The sequence below is a fragment of the Saccopteryx leptura genome, chromosome 2, assembly GCF_036850995.1.
Source record: "Saccopteryx leptura isolate mSacLep1 chromosome 2, mSacLep1_pri_phased_curated, whole genome shotgun sequence".
Classification (NCBI taxonomy): Eukaryota; Metazoa; Chordata; class Mammalia; order Chiroptera; family Emballonuridae; genus Saccopteryx; species Saccopteryx leptura.
The window spans coordinates 366349209-366376391 of NC_089504.1; the positions used below are offsets into that span (position 1 = coordinate 366349209).

Below are 27183 nucleotides of genomic sequence, written 5' to 3' on the forward strand. Positions count from 1 at the left end.
CGTAGTTTTTAAATAGAGAAGAACTGGAGGCACATACAACTGTTGTAATTAAACCTGGGAGATAAAAGAATGGGGACTCTCACCTAAGCTATAGATTTATAGCGTGTTTAAAATTTTAGCAGACCTTTGTTTTATTTACTAATATATAGAGGGTTGTATAATGAATGCTGGTGTTCCTATTACCCAACTTTAATAATCATCAACTTATGACAAGTCTTGTTTCAGGCATACCCCCAACTCCCATCATTTCAGATCTCGGACTCACATTATTTCTTTCATAAATACTTGAGTGCATGTCTCTAAAAGATAAGGATTATTTTTTTAAAGTAGTGACAATACCATTATCCCACCTAAATAAATGACAATAATTCCTTAATATTATCAAATGTTCAATAAGTAATTTCCCATCATTTTATAAAAGCTTGAATTATTTTTGTAATAAGAAAAACGAAGTTGAGCCTGACTGGTGGTGGTGCAGTGGGTAGAGCATTAACCTGGGACACTGAGGTCCCAGGTTCCAAACCCCAAAAGTTACCAACTTGAGCACAGGCTCATCCAGCTTGAGCACAGACTTACCAGCTTGAGTGCAGGTCACCAGCTTGAGCATGGGATCATCAACATGACCCCATGGTTGCTGGCTTGAGCCCAAAGGTTACTGGCTTGAAGCCCAAGGTCACTGGCTTGAGCCCAAGGTCACTGGCTCAGCTGTAGCCCCCCTCCCACGTCAAGGCACATATGAGAAGCAATCAACGAACAACTAAAGTGACACAACTATGAATTGATACTTCTCATCTCTCTCCTTCTCTCTCTGTCTCTCTTGCAGAAAAATAATAATAAAGTTGACAAAGAAAAATTGTCAATCCAGAGGTTAGATTGGCACAACTTTCCTGGATGTTTGTTTAGTGATGCTTATCAGAAGCCTGAAAAATGTGCTTATCTTTGACCCAGCAGTCCCAACCTGTGAATTTGTTTTAAGAAAACAAAGTGAGAGGTACGCAGACACTGTTCCCCAGAGTGCACAGTGCCTGTTACAGAGAAGTTGCATGAAAAAATATTTTTTGAATCTGAAATTGAGATTCTTTGCAGTTTTTTTGTTTATAAAAGGAAAAGCCAAAGCAACAGAAATGTATGACATGAGGGTACCGGCCAAATAAATGAAGGCAGATTCATGAAATGAAATGTTGTTCTATCATGTAAAATCGGGTTGTACCGACACACGTAGATACTTCCCCTCTGGGAGGTGGAGCCTGGTCTCCCTCTTCTTCAGTGTGGCGTGGACTTCATGCTTGGTGTCCAAAGACTGTGGAGTGAAAGGTGGAGGGCCGGGGGTGGGGAAACCCTGCCTGTGCCCCTTGACCATAACACCAGCAGTGATGAAGCACGTGGACATCAGGCACCCCTTGATCTAATGCAGTGAGAAGGGCACCTCACCTCTGTGGCCTTCGCTCTAAACTGTAACCCCCCATTTCATTGTGAGAAACACATCAGACAAACTCAAACTGAGAGGCAGTCTACGAAATACCTGAACAATGCTCTTCAAAACTGTCAAGGTCATGAAACACAAGGCAAGACTAAGGAACTGTCACGGGCCAGAGGGGCTGAAGAAAACAAGTTAGACTGAATGCACATGGGATCCCGGATACAGTCCTGGAACAAGAGAACACTTGTGGAGGAAGAACTGGCAAAATCCTAATACAGTCTGTAGTTTGGCTAATAGTATTTCACTAAGGTTAATTTTTTTAGTTTTGGCACAAGTACCATGGTTATGTAAGACGGTAACATTCATGGAAGCTGGATGAGGCGTATACTGTTACTCTTTGTGCTCTTTGCTCGAAATCTAAAGTCACTAAAAAAATAGTATTATTAAATATATATATATTTAATATATATATATATAGTGGACCCTGAGAAAGAAGAGTCCTACTAAGAAAGGCTCTAGGTGGCTAATGGGGCTTAAATTTTTTAAAATGGGTGGGGCTTGCAGCCATTTCTACTCAAGGGCATCTCGTGCAAATTACACTTTAAGGAGAAGCCAACACAGAACTACTTGTATCTGCACTGAACTGCCTCACTGCGTTGTGTTTCTGCTGTCTGAGCCAGCGCTTATAAAGAAGTCTGGAATCCTATTTCAACCAATTGGAGTTGGAGTTGCACAGCTATATTCCCCCCCCCCCCCATCAATATCTTCACTGGCCAATCAGAGCAGCTCCATTCTAACCAATCAGAAAAATGCCTTTTGGATCAATCAAATAGCAAGGATTTGGAGTCCTCATTTGCATGAGGACAGACCAATCAGGGATCAGGTTCATCAGCTGGACTCCACCCACCCTGGCTCCACTATCTATCAGGCTTGAAGGATAGTCTGCAGGCCAGGACAGGGAGAGGGTGTTGCTCTTCTGGCTGGCAGTGCTGCATGCTCCAGGCTGGCAGATGGGGTTTGCTTAGAGCCTGGATGCCTGGGTTCTGATCCTCTGGTTCACCAGAGCGCTGCAGGGGGCTGACATTGTGTGTGTGTCTGTGTGTCTGTGTGTTATAGATATAGCATTTCTTTGGGGGTCTATGTCTGTGCATGTCCATTATGCATCTGCTGTCTTCGAGAGTATGTATAGGCGTGACCATGCTATGTGTCTGCATGCACACTGGCATGTTTATCCATGGGCCTGGGACTAAGAATGTATGTGTGAGTTGAACAGATGAGTCTGTCTGTTGGATTGTGTTTGCTTGCACGCCTGTGGTACAAATGAGTATTTTAGTTGTGTCCATGCTTCTGTGTGAGTATATGTCAGTGTGTAGCTGTGTGTGTGTCTGGCTGAATGTACATATGTGTAAGCTGTGAGTGTTGGATCTTTGGGGTTGGGAGGACAGGGTCCAAGTCTCTCACAATTAGCTCCAGCTTCTTGATTCCCTGTGCCTGATTCCTGCAAGTCCTCATAGGAAGAACAGAGGGTCCCAGCTCCCCTGCCAAGATGATTTCCTTGACCACAGGGTGAGAAGGGTAGGAGTGTGCTGGCTGCAGGGTCTGGGCTTGGAGAGCCTGCAGTCCACTTCTGGTGCCCACACACCTTGGAACTGCCAGCCTGCCCTGGCTTGGCTCCTGGGGGCCACCTTGTCCTTGTCCAGCAACATAGGAGAAAGATTTCAACTATCATAGAAAGTCCTACTGGACAGCACTGGTCTGGAGAGTGAATGGAAGGACTGGGCTGTTGGACGGCCGAGGCTGGTGACACCTGTACTGTTCTGTCCTGATAAAGGGAGCCAGTGACACGATGACGTGCCAGGCGGGAACGAGAGGTGCGGTCTGTGAGAAGGAATGGACACGGAGTGTTCAAGGGACAGAGAGAAAGAGTGAGGGGAAAGGAGAACAAGATGGGGTCAGGGAGGTCAGTGGGGCCTCTGGGGCCCCAGTGAGAGTTTCTGCTTTATTTTAAGGACAACCACCCAGAAGGGGTTTAAGCAGGAGGCGCCAAGGTTTTTAAAATAAATGGAGAATGGCCTGACCCGTGGTGGTGCAGGGGATAAAGCGTCGACCTGGAAATGCTGAGGTTGCTGGTTCGAAACCCTGGGCTTGCCTGGTCAAGGCACATATGGGGGTTGATGCTTCCAGCTCCTCCCCCCTTCTCCCTCTCTGTCTCTCTCTCCCTCTCTCTCTCCTCTCTAAAAATGAATAAATAAATAAAAAATCCCACTGTCCACACAGTCGGTGTTGCTCCCATAATCTGCTGGACTTTAAAAAAATATATATATATATATGGAGAATATGGAGAATGGATTCGTGGTGGTGGGGAGGCCAGGGTGAAAGGAGGGAGACCTAGTGAGAATGACACTGTGTCACAGAGAGGAAGGTGACGCCTCTCGGATACTGGGCCCTGGCTGGGAGAGGTGAGGTCACTCGCCCCAGGTTGCAGAGGCAGTGAGTGGTGGAACTGGACTCGAGAGACCTGGTGGGGATGCAGCAGGCAGAGGCTGCGGGCACCCTGCCTTTCCTCGGCAGCTCTCCACTCCTCTGAGGCCTCTGCTTCCTGCCCGGCTCCACCTGCACACGTCCACCCACCTCGGGTCCTCAGGTCTGACTGCTGCTTGAGAACCCTCGCCCACGGTGTGCCGTGGTGGTCCCGGAAGCCCAGTGCACACAGTGAATGAAAGTTGCCATGGAAAAGTCATGTCCGTCGTGGCCTCAGCCCGGCCCCACTGATGGACTGAATCCTGGGTAGTTGGTGGCTCCACTGGCCATGGGGCAAGCAGACCTTTCCTCCTGGGTACGCATGGCCACGCCCCGGCCTTTCATCAGCTGCGTGGACGTGGGCCACCTATCTGAAGAATGCGGCTCATTGTTAGTGATCTGCCAAGATTCTTTCCCGACCAACTCCACCCAGAGCATGTCTGCCCAGGGTGACTGGGAGAGGTGTTGAAGGAAAACTGGCCTTCACCTCCCCGCCATGATCTGAACAACTCCAGAAATAAGGACCGGCATCCCCACAACGATCACCTTTCAAACACATAGACACATGGCTTTTAAAATGAGAGAGATAATAATAATAATAATAATAATACATGCTATAAAAATAACACCTGCAGCACTTACCCAATGCCATGACAATTTTAGGCGCTAACTCAACCCTCACAACAGCCTCCAAAGAGGAAGTGTGATCATCGCCCCTACTTCGCAGACGGAGAGTCTGAGGCCTGGGTGAATCGCCCAAGTTCACGGAGCTAGTGAGCAGGGACGCTAGGACTCAGACCAAGCATTCCCTCAGACCTTCCTTCCTCTTGAAACATGTCTATCAAACAGCTCTCAGACTCATGGGGGACGCCAGACATCTCTCTGGGACCACATGATAAGGCCCACTCTGTTCCATTCTTGCTCATGACCTTGGGTAAATCACCTCTGCTTCCTAGGTCTCAGTCTCCTGCATCTGTAAAGGGAGGGGGCCATGATACTGCCCCCTCCACCATGTCCCACTGAGCTGTTTGTTGTGAGAGTCACACAAAGTCCTGAATGAAAACTGTAAAAAGTACTGTGTACAAGTGAAGACTGCCTTTGGCCCTTTGTGCCTAATCTGCACGGTGATTATTAGAGTATCATCCTCATCTTGACTATGTTCCTTGCACCTCAGAGACCACATTGAAGTCACCTACTCTTCCACGGGGCCTGGTCCAGAAATCGCTCACAGAAGTCTCAATTGACCCACGTGACCCAGTGGCCCATGATGGCTCAAGGTGCCGGCTCTGAGTCCTGCACGCACTTTGGAAAACGGTTCGGTAGAACCTGCTAACACTGAACAGACGTGCACCCCACGACTGAGTCTCTTCCTCGCTGAGCATCAACCCAACAGAAACGGGTGCCTTTACGTCCACCGAGACGGACATACAGAAATGTTCCTAGGAGTCCCGAACTGGAAACAGGAATGTGATCTCTTCACGCCATAGTCTATTTGCATGCATTTCCACTCAACATCGGAAAATAAACCACTGATCAATGCAGCCACGTGCATGAAGCTCAGAGACATAATGTCCAGTGAGAGAAGCCAGACACGAAAGCCAGACACCTGCTCTGAGAGTCCATGAACAAGAATTTCAAGAGACGAATGAATCTAGGGTGCTGGAAGTCAGAGGAGCGGCTGCCTCGGGTGGGGGAGGGCGTTGCATGGGACGGGGCCGGGGCAGCCTGCTAGGCTGCTGGACATGTTCTGGGTCTCGCTCATGTTCATCCAACTGTACCCTTCAGATTTATGTACTTCACAGTATGGATCTTATATGTCGTTGGTCTTTTCTTGAGGGGGTGGGGGTGTTTTTCGTTTGTTGGTTTGTGTGAATGAATAAGTAAGTCTGAGAAAAGCAACCCAGGAGCTTGGCTTAAACCTTGCTGCTACTTCCATGCTGAGCAGCCGTGGCTTGGCCCCTCCGCTGCCTGGCAGGGCCATCATCTCTCAGGAAGGGGACATTCCCACCACTGTAACTAAGGGGCTCTCCCGGGACCACATGGGATCTAAAGCACTTAGCACAGTGCCCGGCCCAGAGGAAGTCTTCAATCATTGGTAGCTATTATCAATAATGAAAATTTTACACCACAAGCCATGAGGCATTCCACAAATATTGACTGAGTTCTCCATGTGCCAGACTCTGGACTGGGCGGGGCTCTGCAGATAGAGCAGGGACAAGGCAGACCCAGCCCTTTCTCTCGCGAGTCAACATTCTGGTTTCTTCGCTTGTTCAGCGTAGACACACTGTGACTTGCCCCACGTCGCCCAGATGATAAATACTTCGGCTGGAACCCACACCTGCTTTTCTGGCTGTTCTAGAGGTCCTGGCCCAGCCAGTGGCCATCGGTGCCTGTCACCACTATGGGGGCAGATGGAAGTGCTGGGCGTGCGTTCCGATGAGGGACCTGAGTTGGGGAGTCCTTGCCTCAGTGGAGCTGAGGCATGCGTGCCATCTCTTCGGGGCCCCTGGGAGGGCTGAGCTGGCACCCTGTTTCCCAGCCTCACTAATGCTCAAGACATTGGCCTCCTTCCCTCCCTCCCAATCTACTATCTCACTGTCCTACTCATGTTTCCTGGGACTATCTCCCGCAAAACGACTTCTCTCCAAATCCTTGTCTCAGAGTCTGCTTTTAAGGAAACCCACCTGCAATGCCAGTGGCCAAGGCCAGGCGGGTACACTTTGGATTTGGGCAGACGGTAGAGGAACTGCTACATGTCTCCTGTTCCGGCACATGTCTACCGTCAGTGCCGGAAAGCCGTGGGCCGTTCCTATTTCAGAGAATCTCACAGAGGCGGAGGAAGACCGCTTCTCACGGCAGCAGGCGAAGGAACAGCGAAACGGCCCCGTGGTGGCGGGCAGGCCCTCTGCCATGGCCCTGAGTCGAACCACCCGTAGCCTCCCAGAGGGTACGCACGCGTGGCCCTGCCATGTGCTCACACACTCATCGTGCTAAGTGCAAGCGAGCAAGCCTGACACAGCTGTTTTCCCAACACCGCCTGAGAGAGCTGGCCGTCGGCCGCGTGCTGGGGAGCCCCAGGGTGCGAGGACGAGGGGCGTGGTTCTGTCTGCCCTCCAGGACAGCGAATTTCCACCTTTCTTATCTCATGGCACACATAAACTAATTCCTAAAATTCTGCGGCACACCAAAACATTATCATCTATTTTTTGCCTACCTTCCAAAAAAAAAAAAAAAGGTATTATAACTTTGGTCCATTCACACCAGATGACTGTTGTTGTGTTGGCTGTGGCCATTTGTTTTATTTGACAGTCTAAGGGAAAAGAGGTCAGTGCCCCTGACTAAACAGTCAGGCACTGCAGCGCTCCGGTTGAGAATCACGGCTCCAGGACAGCTAGCCATGAAGTCTGCGCTCTTTCGGGAAGGTTCTCAGAGATCAGGGAGCCTTGCTGTGGCCTCAGCCAGGATGGATCTGGCTGCCTTCTCCGGTCCTGAGTCCCTCAGATTGCCACCGTTCCTAGGGAAGGAAGTCTAGCTTTCAGTAAGACCATACGCTGCTCCTAGCCCGAGGGAGAAGAGACCCAATCACTCCATCAGCCTAGTAGATGGAGTCAGGTAAACCCCAGGGCAGGGGTCATCCAGAATACCCTTCGGATGTCCTGCTGCCCCTCCTTGCCCTGAGCAACCCACACACCCAGCTCTGACCACACGGGACTCTGGACCCTGCTTCTGGACAGCTAACAAGCACCAAGGGTGAAAGGCCTCCCTGTGGCTGGGTTTTGATTTTCCTCCTCCTCCTCACACTGCCTGCCTGCACCTTGTTCCCATGGGCTCTGGGGTTTTATGGCCTTTGCAGGGTGGGGGTAGGCTGCTCTGGAGTTGGGTGCTGGGACCACAGGACCCAGGGCAGGGTTGGATCAGGCATCTGGGGTGCAGGTGGCAGAGCCCCATCACAGGGCAGAGAGATGCTGCCCTTCTGGAGTCCAGCAGCCATGCATGCTGCCCAAACTCGACATTGCGAACTACAGCAACCAGAAAGACAATACTGTCTCCTTACTGGGTGGTGGGTCTTGACAGAGGTGATCAAGTCCTCCTGAGGTCAGGAGGGTGGGCCTATCGCAACACGACTGGTGTCCTTGTAAAAGGGGGAAATTTGGACACGGAGAAAGATATGCACAGAGGGAAGATGCTGTGAAGAGACAAGGAGAGAGGCCTGGAGCAGACCCTTCCTTCACAGCCCGGGGAAGGAACCGGCCCTGCTGACACCTTGATCCTGGACCTCCAATCTCCAAGATCGTGCGAGTTCCCAGTCTGTGGCGCTTTGTCACGGCAGCCCGACTGAAACGGACGCACGTCTTTACTGAGAGGTACAGTGACCGCTTAGCCACACAGGTCTGAACTGCATGGGTCTACTTAGATGCGGATTCTTCCAATAAATATATTGGGGGGAAATTTTCTGGAGATTTGCAATCATTTGAAAAAACAAACAAAAAACTCTGATGAACTGTGTAGCCCAGAAATACTAGAACATTTTAAGAAAAGAAATTAGGTGTGTCATGAAGATATAAAATGTATCTAGATACTTGTCTATTTTATTATTTACCGCCATAAAACAATCACAAATCTACTCTTTAAAAAAAAAGTTAAAATTTATCAAAATTGACACAGACAGACACACAGACGGTACCCGGAACCATCCACGGGCAAGACATGTCAACAAACGTCAAGATGCAGCATTAAGTCATAACCGCATAAGATCAACCGTAGCACACGCTGTTTATTCTACTCTAATAGTTTCCTCCTGTTGCTGTTGCCAGGAGCTTGTGTTGAGATAATCTGCTTAACGCACCACGTCACCCTGGTCATCTCCACGGGAGCAGGTCACCCCTCCAGTGAATTGTGCATCACAGGGAAAAGCCATCTCTCCCGATTCTTTTGTATTTTCCGCCATACCAGGAACCTGCGTGACGCGGAGGGACCCGCCGGAAGTGCCGCCCGTGATGCCGGAAGTGCTTCCGAGAAGCGGAGGAAAAGTCCTAACCCTGAAGAGAGAGTCCAACGGCTCGATCGGTCCCACAGGTTGAGGTCTGCAGCACTGGCTGCCTGCCCACCACTTCAAGGCGAGTGACTACCGCCGAAGGACCATTGCAACAACAACAACAACAACAAAAAATGAAGAAAAGAGAAAGAAAAGAAAATTCATGAAGCCGTTGCAGCAGCTCCAAAGAGCTGGCATAAAAAATTTTTTAAGAATTTGCACTTTTTGCAAAGTACCTTTTAATTTCGTTTTGAAAATGCAGCTTTTGGTCCTGGCCGGTTGGCTCAGCGGTAGAGCGTCGGCCTGGCGTGCGGGGGACCCGGGTTCGATTCCCGGCCAGGGCACATAGGAGAAGCGCCCATCTGCTTCTCCACCCCCCCCCCCCTTCCTCTCTGTCTCTCTCTTCCCCTCCCGCAGCCAAGGCTCCATTGGAGCAAAGATGGCCCAGGCGCTGGGGATGGCTCCTTGGCCTCTGCCCCAGGCGCTGGAGTGGCTCTGGTCGCGGCAGAGCGACGCCCAGGAGGGGCAGAGCATCGCCCCTGGTGGGCGTGCGGGGTGGATCCCGGTCGGGCGCATGCGGGAGTCTGTCTGACTGTCTCTCCCCGTTTCCAGCTTCAGAAAAATACAAAAAAAAAAAAAAAGAAAAGAAAAAAAGGAAAATGCAGCTTTTGCCTGACCTGGGGTGGCGCAGTGGATAAAGCGTCGACCTCCAACGCTGGGGTTTCCGGTTCGAAACCCTGGGCTTGCCTGGTCAAAGCACATACAGGAGTTGATGCTTCCTGCTCCTCCCCCTCTTCTCTCTTTCTGTCTCTTTCTCTCTCTCTTCTCTGAAGTGAATAAATAAATAAAAATGAAGAAAATGTAGCTTTTAAATCTGCCTACAGGATTGATGTGTGTGTGTGTGTGTGTGTGTGTGTGTGTGTGTGTGTATATATATATAAAGGCATACCTATAGATTAATATGATTTGAGAAGAAGTGAAGTCATTATATGACAACTCAAAGCAAAAGGAAGGAAAGGAGTCTAGAGCTGGAGAATTTGATGCCAGCAAAGAGTGGTTTGATCATTCTAGAAAGAGGTGGGCTTGGCTTTAAAAACGTCAGGCTAGTCAGAGAAACAACCTTTGCTGACCAAGAGTCAGCAGACGAGTTCCCAGACGCCATTAAGAAAATCATTAAGGAGGAACAGTATCTGCCTGAACAGATGTTTAATGAAAGTGCCCTCTTTGGGGGGGGGGGGGTAGGGGGAAGCCACATTGGACATTTATTAGTAAGGCAGAGAAGCACGCACCTGGACTTAAGGCAGGAAGGGATAAGCTAAACCTCCTGTTTAGCGGTTGGGCTTATGATCACGACTGCCCGTATCTATAAAGCTGTCAACCCCTGAGCCTCGAAGGAAGAAACAAGGAGGCCTGGACCACGAGGACCCTTTTTCTGGATTGCTTTCATCAGTGCTCTGTCCCCGGAGTGAGGGACTTCCTTGCCAGTAAGAGACTGCCTTTCGAAGTTCTTTTGACATTGGGCAATGCCCCTGGCCACCCAGAACCCCATGATTTCAACACCACAGGTCAAGGTGGTCTTCTAGCCCCAAAACACACAGTGTCTCTAATTCAGCCTCTAGATCAGGGGGTCATAAGGTGAGACCGTTAAGGCTCATCCCCCATGGGACTCTATGGATAGGATTAGGATTGAAAGGGAACCCCAGGAGAGAGACCATCATGAAAGTCTAGAAGGATCACATCACTGAAGATGCTGTTGTTGTCACAGAAAAGGCTGTACAAGCCATCAGGGCCTGAACCATAGACTCCCACTGGAGAATGCTGTGCCCACATGTTGTGTATGATGTCATAGGATTCGCAGCTGAACCAACGGAGGAAATCATGAGGGCGATGGTCGGGTGAGGCACGAGGGAACGGGTTGGAAGGCTTCAAGATAATGGATCTTGGAGAAAATTCAAGAGCTAAGAGACACCACACCAGAGGAATTCACGGACGATTCGCTGGAGGTGGGTGCCCTGAAGCAGTGCCAGGCGATGAGAAAGATGCAGACGAAGAGGCAGAGCCAGGCCCTGGCCAGTTGGCTCAGCGGTAGAGCGTCGGCCCAGCATGTGGAAGTCCTGGGTTCAATTCCCGGCCAGGGCACACAGGAGAAGCGCCCATCTGCTTCTCCACCCTTCCTCCTCTCCTTTCTCTCTGTCTCTCTCTTCCCCTCCCACAGCCAAGGCTCCACTGGAGCGAAGTTGGCCCGGCACTGAGGACGGCTCCATGGCCTCCACCTCAGGCGCTAGAATGGCTCCAGTTGCAACACAGCAACGCCCCAGATGGGCAGAGCATCACCTCTGGTGGGCATGCTGGGTGGATCCTGGTTGGGTGCATGCAGGAGTCTGTCTGACTGCCTCCCTGCTTCTCACTCCAGAAAAATACCAAAAGAAAAAAAAAGGCGGAGCCGGAAAACAACTTGACTTTAGACAACCTGGCCGAAGGGTTCTAATTCTTTTTTTTTTTTTTTTTTTTCATTTTTCTGAAGCTGGAAACAGGGAGAGACAGTCAGACAGACTCCCGCATGCGCCCGACCGGGATCCACCCGGCACGCCCACCAGGGGCGATGCTCTGCCCACCAGGGGGCGATGCTCTGCCCATCCTGGGCGTCGCCATGTTGCGACCAGAGCCACTCTAGCGCCTGAGGCAGAGGCCACAGAGCCATCCCCAGCGCCCGGGCCATCCTTGCTCCAATGGAGCCTTGGCTGCGGGAGGGGAAGAGAGAGACAGAGAGGAAAGCGCGGCGGAGGGGTGGAGAAGCAAATGGGCGCTTCTCCTGTGTGCCCTGGCCGGAATCGAACCCGGGTCCTCCGCACGCTAGGCCGACGCTCTACCGCTGAGCCAACCAGCCAGGGCGGGTTCTAATTCTTCAAAATGACTTTTGACTTCTTTTACGACACGGGCCCTTCCATGAGACGAGCACTGAATGAAAGCAAATACGGTGGAAGAACACTGGTATGGTATAAAAACGTGATTAGAAAAAGAAACATGCAAAGAAGTCCGCCCAGAGAGGATGTCAGTAGGTCACGTCCTTCAGAGAGAAGGTGCGGTGGTGTTTCTGCGGAAGGAGCTTCAGAGGAGGTTAGGATGGGGTTGGGAGGGAGGGCACACCCAGTCTCCCTCCCAAGGGACTGGCATCCTTCCCCTGAAACCTTGCGAGATAAGACTGTGTGGCGTTCTTGCGATGCTTTGACGCTCACGGCGTCGCTGAGATGCCAGGCCCTTGGCTGCCCGTGGCCCAAACGTTCTCACCCCTGTTGCCCTGAGCCACATGCCACTGAGCTGATGGGCCCTCCCCATTCCACTGGCGTCCCAAGAATGCTGTCATCTGGCCACCCACAGTCTTGTCAGCTTGGCCTTCTCAGGACTGCTGGGTAAAGGGCGTCGGCAACATCAGGACTCCTGGGGATTCTGGGAATTGTCTTTGCCCCCAGAAAGCACCAGATCTCGGAGCCAGAAGGGATCTTTCTCTACCTCCTCACTAAAGGGGAAACTGAGGCCCAGAGGGGACAAGCACTTGCCTGAGCACATGACTGTTCTTTTCTTTTCTTTCTTTCTTTTTTTTTTTTTTTTGTATTTTTCTGAAGCTGGAAATGGGGAGAGACAGTCAGACAGACTCCCACATGCACCAGACCGGGATCCACCCGGCACGCCCACCAGGGGCGACGCTCTGCCCACCAGGGGGCGACGCTCTGCCCCTCCGGGGCGTCGCTCTGTTGCGACCAGAGCCACTCTAGCGCCTGGGGCAGAGGCCAAGGAGCCATCCCCAGTGCCCGGGCCATCTTTGCTCCAATGGAGCCTTGCTGCGGGAGGGGAAGAGAGAGACAGAGAGGAACGAGAGGGGGAGGGGTGGAGAAGCAGATGGGTGCTTCTCCTGTGTGCCCTGGCCGGAAATCTAACCCGGGACTTCTGCACACCAGGCCGACGCTCTACCACTGAGCCAACCGGCCAGGGCCAATGACTGTTTTGTTAGTGTAACTGACCCTTGTCCTCAACCTCTCCCGAGGAAAGAGCGTGCACCAGACCACTCAGGGTCCCCTCAGGGTCCCAGCCCTGGGAAGGCTGTCTCAGCAGCAGAGACTGGTGGTGACGGGGCTTCGTAGGGGCACCAGATGCAGTTGGCAGAGTGCTGGGTGAGGAGCCAGCAGGCTGGGCTGTAGCCCCTGCTTGCCCAGACTTCCCAGGAGGGCCTGGAAGGAGCATCTTGTCCCAGGTTAGGAGACTGGAGGCCAGAGGAGTGACACGTGGAATGAGATATGCGAGGAGCAGGAGGAGGCAAGGCCAGCGCGTCACTGTCAGATCTGAGGTCAGATCATGCTGGCCGCACGGGTGGAGCCAGGCCGCAAAGAGATGCTAAGCAGAGGCCGGCACCCTGGACCTCATTTCTCGGCCCGGTTGCTGGTTTGCCATTCATACGTGTTCTTGTTTCCTTGCCGGGGTAATGACTGCCCAACGGACCCAGAGCTGCGAGTCCAGGGGGGAGGCAGGGCCGTGGGCCCCGTGTATCCGCCGCACCAGTTACACCCTCACGTGTGGCAGAAACACAGGACCTCCGTGCAGGTGCAGGTGAAAGCTCCCCCTCCCCCGCCTCCCCTCTTCTTCTCTCCCAGTATTTCCTCCCGACAGACCAGAGTGCCGTCCCTGAGATGACAGGTGCCCCGGCCGCCCCGAGGTGTGTGGACGCCCCAGACGCCCCGAGGTGTGTGGCCGGCAGGAGCAGAGCGGCTGTGGCACCAGCTGGACGCGTCCAGGTGCCACTGGGGTCTCCCACCCAAGTACTAACCAGGCCCGACCCTGCTTAGCTTCCGAGATCAGACGAGATCGGGCGCGTTCAGGGCAGTAGGGCCGTAGACCAGGTGCCACTGGGGGAAACGAGACGACTCCCTTTCCTCCTCTGAGTCTCAGTTTCCTCGCGCACAGCGGGCAGAGGGCAGAGGCGGGCAGTAAGCAAGGTCACCCGTGGAGAGCTGCGTGAAGGCCCCACACATGCCCGTGTCCCTCGCCGAGTCGCACGGGTGAGAAGGGTCGCAGACACCCTGGCTCCCGAGTACCCACAGCTCAGGAGTCGATTAAAAAACGGATTCAGTTCTGGTCATATTCCTGCTCAACCTCCCACGGTGGCTTCTCAGCGCACCTGGCACTACGTAAGGGTTGGCCCGCAAGGCTTCCCGGCCCGTGGCCTGGTCCTGACTCCCTCTCCTGCCTCACCTCTGTCCCCTGGTGTCTCCCTGACCAAACGAACCTTTGCAGGCCAGCCTCTCCGAGCCCCTTTCCCTGCCTGCTCCCTCAACAGGCGCCTCCGTCCTTGGCCCTCAGAGCCTCCCGCTCGTCCGATGACTTGAGCACCTGCTGCCTGACTGGCTCCCCTCCTAGGCTGGGGGTTCTGGCAGCTCCCACTGCCCACTGATGGATCCCTGGCCCTAGCCTGGCGTCCAGCACCCCGGAAGCGTTACAGTGTTGACGAACAAATTCTGAAGCGTACCCCCGCTTTTTTTTTTTTTTTTTTTTAATTTATTCATTTTAGAGAGAGAGAGAGAGAGAGAGAGAGGGAGAGAGGGAGGGAGGGAGAGGAGAGACAGAGAGAAAGAAGAGGGGAGGAGCTGGAAGCATCAACTCCCATATGTGCCTTGACCAGGCAAGCCCAGGGTTTCGAACCAGCGACCTCAGCATTTCCAGGTCAACGCTTTATCTACTGCGCCACCACAGGTCAGGCCACCCCCGCTTTTTAGTAAAGCTGTCCCAGGGTGTGGCACCAGGGAAGACCTGGAGAGGGCCCTGTGTGTGGGGGGGGTGTATCTGGGAGTAGGATGCTGCCGCCTGACCGAGTCGGTGGGTGGGGTCCCAGGGGCCTTGCACCCCACCAGACAAGTTCCCCTGGCTGGTTTTTCAGGATTGCTGTGGACAGCACTCAACCCTGCAGAGCAGCTCATCCTGACACCTGAGGCCAGGTGACCTGGCGACGAGCCTGAGAGTTCTGGGCCCAGGAGGTCTGGCTGAGCCTCCCTCTGATCTCAGAGACGCCCCCTCAGGTGTCCTGGCCGTTTTCTGTGGGAACCACATCCCAGCAACACCCTCCAGGTGCCTCCCACAGGCAGCCACCACCTGGGTTGGGGGGGGGGGGGGTGCAGCAGTGAGCTGAGAGGGAAGAATGGGGTCCCAGCTTTGTGTGGCTGCGGGTGGAAGTGGGGGAGCACATGGGTCTTTGGAAGAGCTCCGCCCCCATGAGAGTCCGCCAGACTGAGACAAGGACCTGAGTGCAGGTGGCTTACGTGGATGTCACCCAGAAAGACCCAGAGTGCGGGCAGAGCGAGATGAAAGTGAAGGAACAAGATGACCTGCTAATTAGGGGCACCTGGAGCTCCGTCCTGGGCAAAACGCCCCCCAAGAGTCAGCCCAGTCCCATCACCAGCCGGCTGACCCCGCCCCCTCCCATCAGGCATTGGCTGTGGGCTGCTCCAAGTGTGGGGTTGATGGGGTTAATTCTGCGGTTCCCCTGGGGCTCAGAGTGTCGCTGGAAAGCCCCTTCCAGGGTGGGAGCCTATGGTAGTTTGTTTTTTTTTTTCCTTTTCCGAAGCTGGAAACGGGGAGAGACAGTCAGACAGACTCCCGCATGCGCCCGACCAGGATCCACCCGGCACGCCCACCAGGGGCGATGCTCTGCCCACCAGGGGGTGATGCTCTGCCCCTCCGGGGCGTCGCTCTGCCGCGACCAGAGCCACTCTAGCGCCTGAGGCAGAGGCCAAGGAGCCAACCCCAGCGCCTGGGCCATCTTTGCTCCAATGGAGCCTTGAGCCTATGGTAGTTTGACGCTAACTTCTGCTGCAACCGTTAAGGGCCTCTCTGAGGCCGTCTCAAGAACAGTGGTTTTCACAGGACGTCACACCTCTTCTCGCTCCCCCCACCACCTCCACAGGAACGTGTAAAACTTTTGAGGGACACCCGTTATTCCCAAGGATGCTCATACTAAAAGCCTGTGTCTCTCGTCAACGTGGGCTGCAATGGCCTGAGCCTGTGTGTCTTGGGTCCCCCCCAGCGTTTAGCCTCATCCTGCCTGACTTCACCCTGTGCCCCGTTCCGGCCCGCCCGGCTTCCGACAGCCCCCTGAGCCCCAGTAACCCGTTCCAGCGTCGAGGCCTTTCTGGTTTTGTTCCCTAGTGTACGCTTGGCCCCGTCGTTTTTCTTCGTACCTGGTCTTGGTCGGGAACAAGGACCTGAGTGCAGGTAGCTTACGTGGATGTCACCCAGAAAGACCCAGAGCTGACCCCTGGCTGACACTCCTTTACCCTGGGACCCTCTCCCTGCGGCCTCCTTGTCCCTGAACAGCAGTTTGTCGTGTCTGGGTTTCGGTTGTGTCTTACTGTTCACTGGTTGGGTGGCCTCTGTCTGCCACCCAACCACGGGACCCAGCCACTCAGGAATATCTGCTGAATGAGTGAACATTCAACAGCAATCATTCACAGAAGTCCCTAACGAGGTGCACAACCCAGCGAGCACCTCCTCTGCCCCGTTTCTCCTCTGTCACGGTGGTGACTTCTTCCCCACGTTCCCCGAGGGCTCTACTGGCTCTGACCTCTGAGGTTCAAGGACATGATACCAAGGGAGAAGCACTATCTACATTCCCGGAGCTAGAAGCACAAAGCCCTCGGGCCAGGCAGTGCCCTCACCTTCCACATGAAGTGTGGGAGCCCTGGGTCACAGGCGAGGACAGGGCAGAGAAGGCTGCACGTGCTCGGCAGAGCCACAAGTCATCTTGGACCCAGAAGGGGGAGATCCTGTGAAGAAAGCAGAGCCCCTGCTGGAAAAGGGAGAAGACCCCAGTTCGGACTCTTTCCCTTGGAACCCTGACCTGGAGAAGGAAGGCCTGCCCATCAAGCTTCCCGACACCACTGTAACCCACTCTGGGGTGTTAAGTCAAAACGCAACAAGCCGGGATTGCCTTGGGAGGACACAGATCAGCTCGCGGAAGCTGAACGGTAAGTGAAGAACCGGGTGTTGGAAAGGACTGGTCAGGTCATGAGATTTAGGTGAACAAACCCAAAGGCAGCCTTTGGGATGAAGGACTGTACTTCCTCTGCTTTCATCCTTGAGACCTTTTGCTCCAGACTCAAATTTTCTTAATATGTAAAGCCCTATAAGTCAGTAAGAGAAAGAAAATTGTAATAGGAAAATGAGCAAGGATACCAACAGATAGTCTCAGAAAGGAAATATAAATGACTTTTTTTTTTTTAAGTGAGAGGAGGGGAGATAGAGAGACAGACACCTGCATGTGCCCGGACTGGGATCCACTCAGCAAATTCCATCTGGGACTGATGCTAGCAATGGAGCTATTTTTAGCACCTGAGGCAGATGCTCACAGAGCCATCCTCAGCACCCAGGGAAGACATGCTCAAATCAATTGAGCCATGGCTGTGGATAAGAGAGAGAGAGAGAGAGAGAAGGGACAGGGGAGAAACAGATGGTCGCTTTTCCTGTGTGCCCTGACCGGGAATTGAACCCAGAATATCCATACACTGGGCCAACGCTCTACCACTGTGCCAACCAGCCAGGGTCAAATGACTTTTAAACTTACGAAAAGATGTTTAGTCTTATACTCAAAATAGAAATGCAAATTGAAACTATATAGTCCAATACCATTTTCTGTCTACCAGATTGGCAATGATCCTAAAGCTTCAATAACACGATAGTGTTGTGGGGCAGCTGCTATCAAAAATGTTTAAGCCTGACCAGGCAGTGGCGCAGTGGATAGAGCATTGGACTGGGATGCAGAGGACCCAGGTTCGAGATCCCAAGGTTGCCAGATTGAGCGCAGGCTCATCTGGTTTGAGCAAAAAGCCCACCAGCTTGAACCCAAGGTTGCTGGCTCCAGCAAGGGGTTACTCGGTCTGCTGAAGGCCCGCAGTCAAGGCACATATGAAAAAGCAATCAATGAACAACTAAGGTGTTGCAACGCGCAATAAAAAACTAATAATTGATGCTTCTCATCTCTCTCCGTTCCTGTCTGTCTGTCCCTGTCTATCCCTCTTTCTCTGAAAAAAAAAAAAAATGTTTAAAAGGCCTGACCTCTGGTGGTGCAGTGGATAAAGTGTTGACCTGGGAACACTGAGGTCGCCGGTTCAAAACCCTGCACTTGTCTGGTCAAGGCATATATGGGAGTTGATGCTTCCTGATCCTCCCTCCTCTCTCTCTCTCTCTCTCTCTCTCCCTCCCTCATCTCTAAAATGAATAAATAAATTTTTAAAACATGTTTAAAACTCACATGCCTTTCCAACTTAAACCCTGATTCTTAGGAACCTGTGCTGCAAGGACATTCACATCTGTACAAATGACACCAGTACGGGATAACTTGCTACAAAGTATTCTTTTAATACCTAAAGATTGGAAACAACTTTAATACCCATCAATAGAAGATGATAAGTTCCATAATAATAAATATATCCACTCGAACACGACGGAAGCCGCTGAAAAAGAATGAGGCAGCTTTTCACGTTCCAGTGTGGAACGATCACCCAGATAAATGATTAGGAGAAAAGGGCAAGGTTCAGGTCCGGAGAGTTCTGTGTGCACCAGCACTCCTGACAGCCCGACCCCTGCTCTGACCGGGCTTCCACGCAGCCCTGGCCTGGCCTGCTCTGCGTCGGCTTCCAGCTGTCCTGCCCCGAGATCCTTCTGGAGGGGCTGTCCTCAAATGACTGCAGCTATTGTCCCTCCTTGCAGAGAGCTGAAGTTGTCACCTCCCCTTGGGTTGGTGACAAGTAACACGTGACTGACAAGTGGAGGAGCTTGAAAGTCCGGCATTTTAGCTCCTGCTGGGAAACTTGGGAATGTGGCTCAACCCATCACAGGGGAAGGGTTTGGGGGACCTCCCCGTGGTAGGGTAGGTCGCTGCTGGGCTCCAAGCCTTGCCTGCCTTCTCTTCTCTGCCAGCTTCCGTCATTCTCTTCACCACTTCCTTAAACATCACTGCCACATCAGTCGGGCTGCTTCTGAGAAGCGTGACCCAAACCCCTCCTCTCTCCCCGGCCTTCCCACACGCACGAGCGCTCCTGACGTCCTAGACGTCTCCTCAGGGCAGCGCTGTGAACAACAGTAACAAAAATACTAGAAAACATAATATTAACAGAAACAGGTACTGTGTGTGGAGCAGCGCCTGTGCTCAGACCCCAGGTGAAGCACCCTACGAGCGAGCGTTACCCCATCGAATCCCCACGACAGCAGCGCTGAGGAGGTCGGGATTTTGATGATTCCCATTTTACACGCTGGGGAACGGAGGCTCCCAGAGCCCAACCCCTTGTCCCTGGTCCCAGCTGGGAAGTAGCAAATGGTTTTGAAGATTTTGTTTTGACATCCGGCTCCACTGACAAGTTCGCGTCCGCTGTTACACTGGAAGTAGCAAGATGCGGGCCAGGATGCTCTACATTTTCAAAGCAGGCAAAACAGGGGAAGATTTACTTTTCCAAAGACTCCCTACTCGGCCGTCTTCCCCTCATGAACACACCCCACTCTCCCCCTCTCGGGGCAAACCCTAAGGTAAGAAATGGACCCTCAAGGGAGGCAGAACCTTGGGATGCACCATGCTGGCAGGGGTGGGAAGGGCTTTGCCACCAGGGCAAGGAAGCTGTGGTCCGCTGCCTTCCCCGGGGATCTTGAGACAAGGTTAGAGGAACATTTGCATAATTTACTAGAGAGGAACATTTGCATAGTTCACTAGCCAGACTCCCTGCATTCCAATCCTGCTTCTCCTCCGCAACCCCATGTGCCGCCCTGAACCGCAGGGCTCCTCCCCTGGCCCTGAACCCCAGGGTCCAGACTGCCAGGTGGCTGAGTCAGCCCACAGAGGGAGGCGGGCTCCTGGAAGCCAATCCCACACTGAGAGGCCTGGAAAAAAACTGAGCTACACAAGGAAGTGCTGGGAATGTGAGCAAAGCCTCCTCGGCCCCAGAAAACCCTGCCCCAGCTCACTCCCCGAGGGCAGCCTCAGACGCCCAGGCCCTTCCAACCCCACTCCTGCCAGGTGAACGTCAGAGAAAAGACAGACTGCAGAGAGATGGTGACCCTGATACACTCTGGCAAATATCGTCCTTGTGCAAAGTGGTGTACACAGCACACACCCAGGCCAGGGGTGGGGCTCCCCAACAGACCGGCCAGAGGCACCAGCATCCTTGGGGGTGCCTTGACCTGGGCCAGGGGTGGGGCTCCCCAACAGACCGGCCAGAGGCACCAGCATCCTTGGGGGTGCCTTGACCTGGGCCAGGGGTGGGGCTCCCCAACAGACCGGCCAGAGGCACCAGCATCCTTGGGGGTGCCTCGACCTGGGAGCTCAGCTCAAGAGGACCCTCCACATTGGATGAGTGATTTCTTGCCGGCCCTTTCTCCAGGGGCCGAAGCAGCTTGAGTTTCAGTCTCAACACTGAGGGGCAGGAGAAACAGGCTAACTTAGAGGAAGCCAAGGGCCAAGGAAAATGCTAGAAAAAAAAAAATCAAGAAAAATGTAGGTGTGTTTTGGCAGGAGCCCTAAAGGGATGTCAGCTCCCAAGGGGACAAGTAGATGGGATTGCCCTGAACTTGACCCTCCTGTCTCTGGGAGGACCTGCCCTGTGGTTCCCAGGAGGAGTCTGGGCTCCTCCTGTCCTGGGCATCCTTGTGACAAGGCAGCTGAGCTCACCTGTGCTGCCACTTACAACCAGACGGCTCCAGAACCCACATAAGATCTAAATAGATGCCGCTCGTTCTTCCCACTTCGTTCACTGCTCTCCTCCGTCCCCGGTCCTGTGTTTGATCCCGGACCTAAGGGGCTCTGGACCACATTGACAATAATTTTGTCAGCTAGATGCTCAGCTGCAAATGAGCAAGGACTACATGTTGTTCCGCTGTCTCTCTGTCCAGAAGAGTGACCGGCACATATGAGGCTCCTGAGGGACGAAGGACAGTGACCATTTGCCGAACCCTTTGCAGAAGGTGCGGGCACGCCATTGGTGTGGATTTCCGTCTTGTGTTCTCAGGACGGCCCCATTTTCCGGACAAAAAATAAGGCTCAGAGAGGAGAATATGCTTGTTCAGGGTCACAGGAAGTGGTGAGGCTGGGACTTGAACCTGTCTGTCAGACTCAAGCCTTCCTTGATAAGACAGGAAGAGGGAGCGACCTGAGTCTGGCTTCAGGGTCTGGACAGGATGGGCGGGCTCGAGTGGGGAGGCAGCACACCTCCCTCCCTCTGCCACATCCACGGAGCCTGTGGCCCCTCTCCTCCCACCGGTCCCGCTCTTACTGAGAACAGAAGAGGCACACCTGTTCTCAGGAAGGCATGTTGGAGGCACCAGGGTGCAGACAGTACCCCAGACCTCTGCTCTGTGGAGAGCGCTTCCCTGCAGGTTGAGTGTCAGCGAAGGAACTGAGGGGCAAGGAAGGACACCTCGTGCCTGGCCTGTGGTGGCGCAGTGGATCAAGTGCTGACCTGGAACGCCAAGGTTGCTGGTTCGAAACCCTGGGCTTGCCTGGTCAAGGCACATGTGGGTGTTGATGCTTCCTGCTCCTCCTCCTCCTCCCTCTCTCCCTCTCTCTCTCTCGGCTCTGTAAAATGAATAAATAATAATTTAAAAAATTTAAAAAAAAAAACAAAACAAGGAAGGACACCTTGCTCTTCAAAGGGGAGCCTGTGCTTGGCTCCTGAGGCCCCCTCGGTGTGTCTACCAGTGGAGGCAAGTCCTGAACGCGCCAACCCCGTGCTGCCCCCTGAACAAGACAGCCTGTCCACGTCTCGCTGCAGGACCGAGCCGGGCAAGCTGCCTGTTAGAACCACCAGACTCCTGAGCATCGAATAGAAGTATGAAAGCACAGAAGGGTACAATAGAGAGATAAAGTTGCCCACTTAGAAATAGCCACTTTCCCTCCAACGTTTGATGATGACAAACTGCAAACGTTCAGGGCTGTTGGAAGACGCGCGTGAAGAAGGTCTGCGCATGCGCCCGGGAGGTTCTGAGGAATGTTTCCGCGCCTCTCCCGCGGCGCCACCCACTCCCCAGGCCCGATGTAACCTTCCATTCATCTTATTTTTGATGCATTTCAATTTAAATTGAAAATAACAGAATGCTCTCTTAGAACGCTTCAGCACGAATATTATTATCATGAAACTATAAATTTTTGTTATGGAAAAGTTCAAACGCACGAAAGTGGAGAGAAGAGGATAATTACATCAGAACGCTCCATCACCCACGCTCGGCGGCTGTCAACATTCTTTTCAATCTTGTTGCATCTATCCCCTCCCTTTCTAAAAAAAATTTTTAAATCACTAATTTTGTAAAAGTAAGTTTCATTTTAAATTGTAAAAGTAGTCTGACCAGGCGGTGGCTCAGTGGATAGAGCGTAGGACTGGGATGCGGAGGACCCAGGTTCAGGACCCTGAGGTCACCAGCTTGAGCGTGGGCTCATCTGGCTTGAGCAAAGCTCACCAGCTTGGACCTAAGGTCGCTGGCTTGAGCAAGGGGTGACTTGGTCTGCTGTAGCCCCACCGTCAAGGCACATGTGAGAAAGCAATCAATGAGCAACTAAAAAAAAGTGCTGCAACGAAAAACTGATGATTGATGCTTCTCATCTCTCTTCATACCTGTCTGTCTATCCCTCTCTCTGTCTCTCACTCTGGCTCTGTAAAAATAAATAAATAAATAAATTGTAAAAGTAATACGTACTTGCAACCATCGTATGAATGAATAGCTGATTCAGGGATTTGATGGATGTTAAATTACAAATAGGAACTTGGTGGGGAGCAGAATATTCACACAGAAATATCGCTCAGAAACTCTTTACTATTTACAAAGGGAACACCTGTCTTTACACTAGATAAACTGGTGAACACCACCTTACCAAGTGACCCAACTTAAAGTCAGCAACGATGAGACAGGCCGACCTTGCGTGACTCCTGGTGTGACGCACAGGGCGGGATCTCCACATCACTTCTGCGGTACCCCCAAGATGCACAGTGTGAATCTAATCACAAGAAAACATCAGACAAACACAAAGTAGGGGCCTTATAACACAGAGCAACTGTCTATACTTGTGAAAAATCAAGACCACGAAAAACAAAAGCTGAGAAACGCCTCTAGGATTAAAGAAAATGTAAGGCATGTGATAACCAAAGATAAAGTATGAGCCTGGTGTGGATGGTAGGTTGGGGGGAAAGTGCTATAAAGGATGACATTGGGGTCCTGGTCAGTGGCCCAGTGGATAGAGCATCAGCCCGGTATATGGATGTCCCAGGTTCGATCCCTGGTCAGGACACACAGGAGAAGTGACTGCCTGCTTCTCCCCCCACCCTTCACGCCCTCTCTCCCTCCTGCAGCCAGTGGTGGCTCAGTTGGTTCAAGTGTGGCCCCAGGCACTGAGGATAGCTCTGTTGGAGCGCATCAGCCTCAGGCACTAATAGCTCAGTACTCAAGCATCGGCCCTAGATGGGGTTGCTGGGTGAATCCCTGTCAGACACATGTGAGAGTCTGCCTCTCTATCTCCCCTCCTCTCACCTTAAAAAAAAAGAAAAGAATGCTATTGGGACATGTAGCAAAATTTGAATAGGAACTGTGTACTAGACAGATTTATAATAAATTCCTGAATTTCAGCATCATATTGTGGTTAAAAGGATGCTCTTGATCTTAGGATCATAGTAAGTCACACTGAATGAAGGGCCTGAGGTCTGCAGTCTACTCACAAATGACTCAGAGAAACTTTATGTACATATATATCATGACATATAACATTATTACATAGAACAAATTATGTGTACTATATAATGTAATGCGTACTATGTAATGTATTATCACAAAGGGTGAAAGAAAAAAGTAAGTGTGATAAAATGTTACCAATGAGTGACTCTCAGTAAAGTCTATACAGAAGTTCCTTTTTTAAATTCATATACATTTTCCGTAGGTTTGAAATCGTTTCAGAATAGAACATTTTAAAGTCATACTTGCCCACACGGCGAGTTCACGTGTGGGGAAGCAGGGCTCTCCTCCTGCCTAGGACCTGGTCACTTAGTTCTCTGCGAGTCAGCCTCCCTACCCAGCTCATTTTGTATCCTGCCCTTTTCCTGTGTAACATTGTAACACAAACATTATTCTGTGTTACAAAAATTCCCTCAAAAAGTATCACTTTTCATGACCCCCTAGTACTATGGCCATAATTTCTCTAGTTGATCCCGTTTTTTGGAATGCGTCTATTTTTCTGCTTTTCCCCCACTGTGATAAACAGCTCTCTGTGTCCCTCTCTGCTGCTCCTCTGACCAGTCCCTTAAGGAAGAAGGTCTGAGAAGGGAGACCTGCAGGGAGGACTGCTGGCTTTTAAAGGCATTTCATAGGTCCTGCTGAGCAGCATTCCAGCATTCCAAAAAGGTTGGACCAGTGGGCACGCCCCCCAGCTCCTGGCAAGCTTGGCATTTTTACAAATCATTAAAACACTTGCCACTCCAAAGACATCCTGCCCTGGACCCAGTTGTTTTCTCTGATGACGGCCAGAACCATGTTTGGTTGACCTGGTCCTTTGAGCACCGCATCCCTCTGTCCATTTTGCCTGGTCTGTTGCTGCGTTTTTCTTATCAATTTGTAGTGGCTGTGAAGACGGACACATAGTATTCCCGTGAGGAACAGCGGCAGCTCAGGAAAACCACTCAGCTGAGCCGGTCTGGGCTCCCTGCCACCCGCCTGGGTCACATTCTGGTTCTGCTGCTCCTGCTCGCTGGCTGTGCCACCTGGCTGGGCCCCTCGCCCCCAGGGTGCCTCCCCGTCCTGTGGAAGTGTGGTTGAGGGTTACAGAGCTAACCCAGTGCTCAGAACCATGCACTATAAACTGGGGGGAAAGATGGTGCCCTTATTTGTACACGAAGGAAATCACCACTCTGTCCTATTTGCTGCCAACTGTTTCCTCCCCAGATCTGAAAGCTTGGCGTTTGGCTAACGGAGCAGCCTCCGCCACAGGAGTTGGGGGAAGAGCCAGAGTTCAGCGTTCCCTGAGCGAAGTCTTGGAAGGAATGTCTACCACTTAGAAACACTCTCAGAGCCATGAAAGAGAGGCCTGGTTGGCTTCAAATCAAAACCCAAATTAGCCCCAAGGAAGATTTCACAACTTCCTGTAAGAGATGACTCCCAGCGTCCCAGGCTACGTAAGGGCTCACCCAATTCCTTCCTCCTCTCCCAGAGTTTCTCCTCTCTCCTTCTGTGCAGGCGGCAGGGACTTTACCCCCAGGGAGAGAGCAAACCTGGGTCCTCTCAGGCTCAACCCCTGTCCTGTTCCCATTCCCTTCCTGTGACTCCAGAGGGGAGGGGCCTGGTGCTGCCCAGCCCATTTCCTCAACCAGCTCCTCACTCCTGGATTTCTGGAGATCGCTCTGGTCTATGAGGGGTCTGGGCAACTTGAGGCGGTCACTCCCACCCCGACCTCCTGGCTAGAGTCGTTCACATCCTCCAGAGAGCAGCCTGGAACGTGCAGGTGCCTCTCCAGCCCAACCTCTGTCCCCTGTCACCTGACTTTCACGGTAACCTCTCTGTCCGCCCACACGTAGGCAACTCTACCCACTGCTCCACACAAACAGCTGCCACTCCCTCTTGAAAATCAGCCAGCGACCTGACGTTTTAGAAACCTTTACCTGTGTTTGAAAACCATGCTGGGAGGATGCTGCACCCCCACACCGTCTGGGGAAACGGCATTTCTGACATCATTGCTGCTACATACAGAGCAGGGTCCCCACGCTGAGTCCCACAGCTCCTCAGAGATGACGCCTACAGCGTGCCATCAGCCTCGGTACCCAGCCCAGTCAAACCACATGCCTCAGACCAGGACACAGAGCACTGGCCTGGCTTGACCCCAGCAGGCAGGACTGACCGACTCCTGGCTGAGACAGAAGAACAGCCCCCTCAGCTGGGAGGCACCAGCCCCGTTGGTGACAGGAAGGATTGGTGACAGGGCCCGGAGCTGGACAGAGAGAATGCCTCATCCTTAGTAGGCTTCTGAGCGCAGATGGGTCAGAAAGCACCGGAAAGGGTAGGTACCCCCAGAGAAACAACTGCTTACGTCCCCCCCCCAAAGAGTGTTATCTCATTCTACAAAAACCAGAAGCAAATGTTCTCCAACAACAGACTTGACAGAGGGTGACATGCTCATACACATGGGACAGTACACAGCAGACGAAAGGACCACGTCCTGCCACGTGCAACAACTTAGATGACTCTTACAGAGTGGGACAAGGGAATCCAGACAGAAAAAGAATACAAACTGAACGATTCCATTTACATGAAGTCCAAAAACAGACAAAACTCACCAATGGTGTTGGAATCAGGGTAGTGTCCCAGGGGGTGGGGAACTGGGGTGGGGAGACTCCAGGGAGCCTCTCGGGGTGATGGAAATGGTCTGTCGTCTCATCTGGGGTGCAGTAGCCACAGCAGCACACAGGCAGAGAGCTGCAGGTGTAAGCGTGCACTCTGCTGTAAATTATGCCTCAATTTTAAAACGGAGAGAAAGGAAGATCTGGGCCTGTTAGAGCCCACTGCTGCTGACCCCCGAGTGCCAGCTCATTCCGGCCCCCCAGAATGTTCAGCGCTGGGCCTGAACTATTTCCACCAGGAATGCAGATTGCTGGCCCCGCCTCCAGAGTCTCTGAGGCAGGAGGTCTGGGGCGGCCCAGGAATCTGCATTTCCACAGGCAAGCATGAGCTTCTGGTGCAAGACGGGTGCTCTCAGAAATGCTGGGTTCGTGCTATAGCCAGGCCAGGGGGTCCCCCCGACCTGAGAAGGATCCAGGCAAGTTCAGGGGCACACATCTTTGAAGGATAAATACTATCTGAAAATGCTGAATAAGCACAAGTGGGGGGTTCTGTGGACGGAAACCAGGGGAACAGCCATGAGGGGGAAGCACGAGGTGGGGGCTCTGTCGGATGGGGGAGTCCTTTTGAAAATAGAAGGAAGGTTATGACTCGTCTAGAAAAAATCTGCCCCCCCCCCCAGTGTGTTTATATTCTAAAGTCAGTAGGTGAAGTAAGTCATTTGTGGTCATTTACCTGTGACAACCCACAGATGTCTCATAAAAAGTAGAGGGGATCACCCTGGCCGGATGGCTCAGTGGTAGAGCATTGGCCCAGCGTGTGGATGTCCCGGGTTTGATTCCCAGCCAGGGCACACAGGAGAAGCACCCATCTGCTT

At 52.4% G+C, this 27183-nt stretch overlaps 1 long non-coding RNA gene across 1 annotated transcript; it reads right to left on the bottom strand.

Moving 5' to 3' along the window:
- Positions 1 to 18465: 18465 nt before the first annotated feature.
- Positions 18466 to 25275, bottom strand: LOC136393813 (uncharacterized). Its single transcript, XR_010749139.1, has 3 exons — positions 25163 to 25275; positions 22867 to 22989; positions 18466 to 19085 (listed from the first exon to the last, which is right to left on the bottom strand). It is a non-coding gene; the product is annotated as an uncharacterized lncRNA (long non-coding RNA).
- Between the last annotated feature and the right edge of the window lie 1908 nt (positions 25276 to 27183).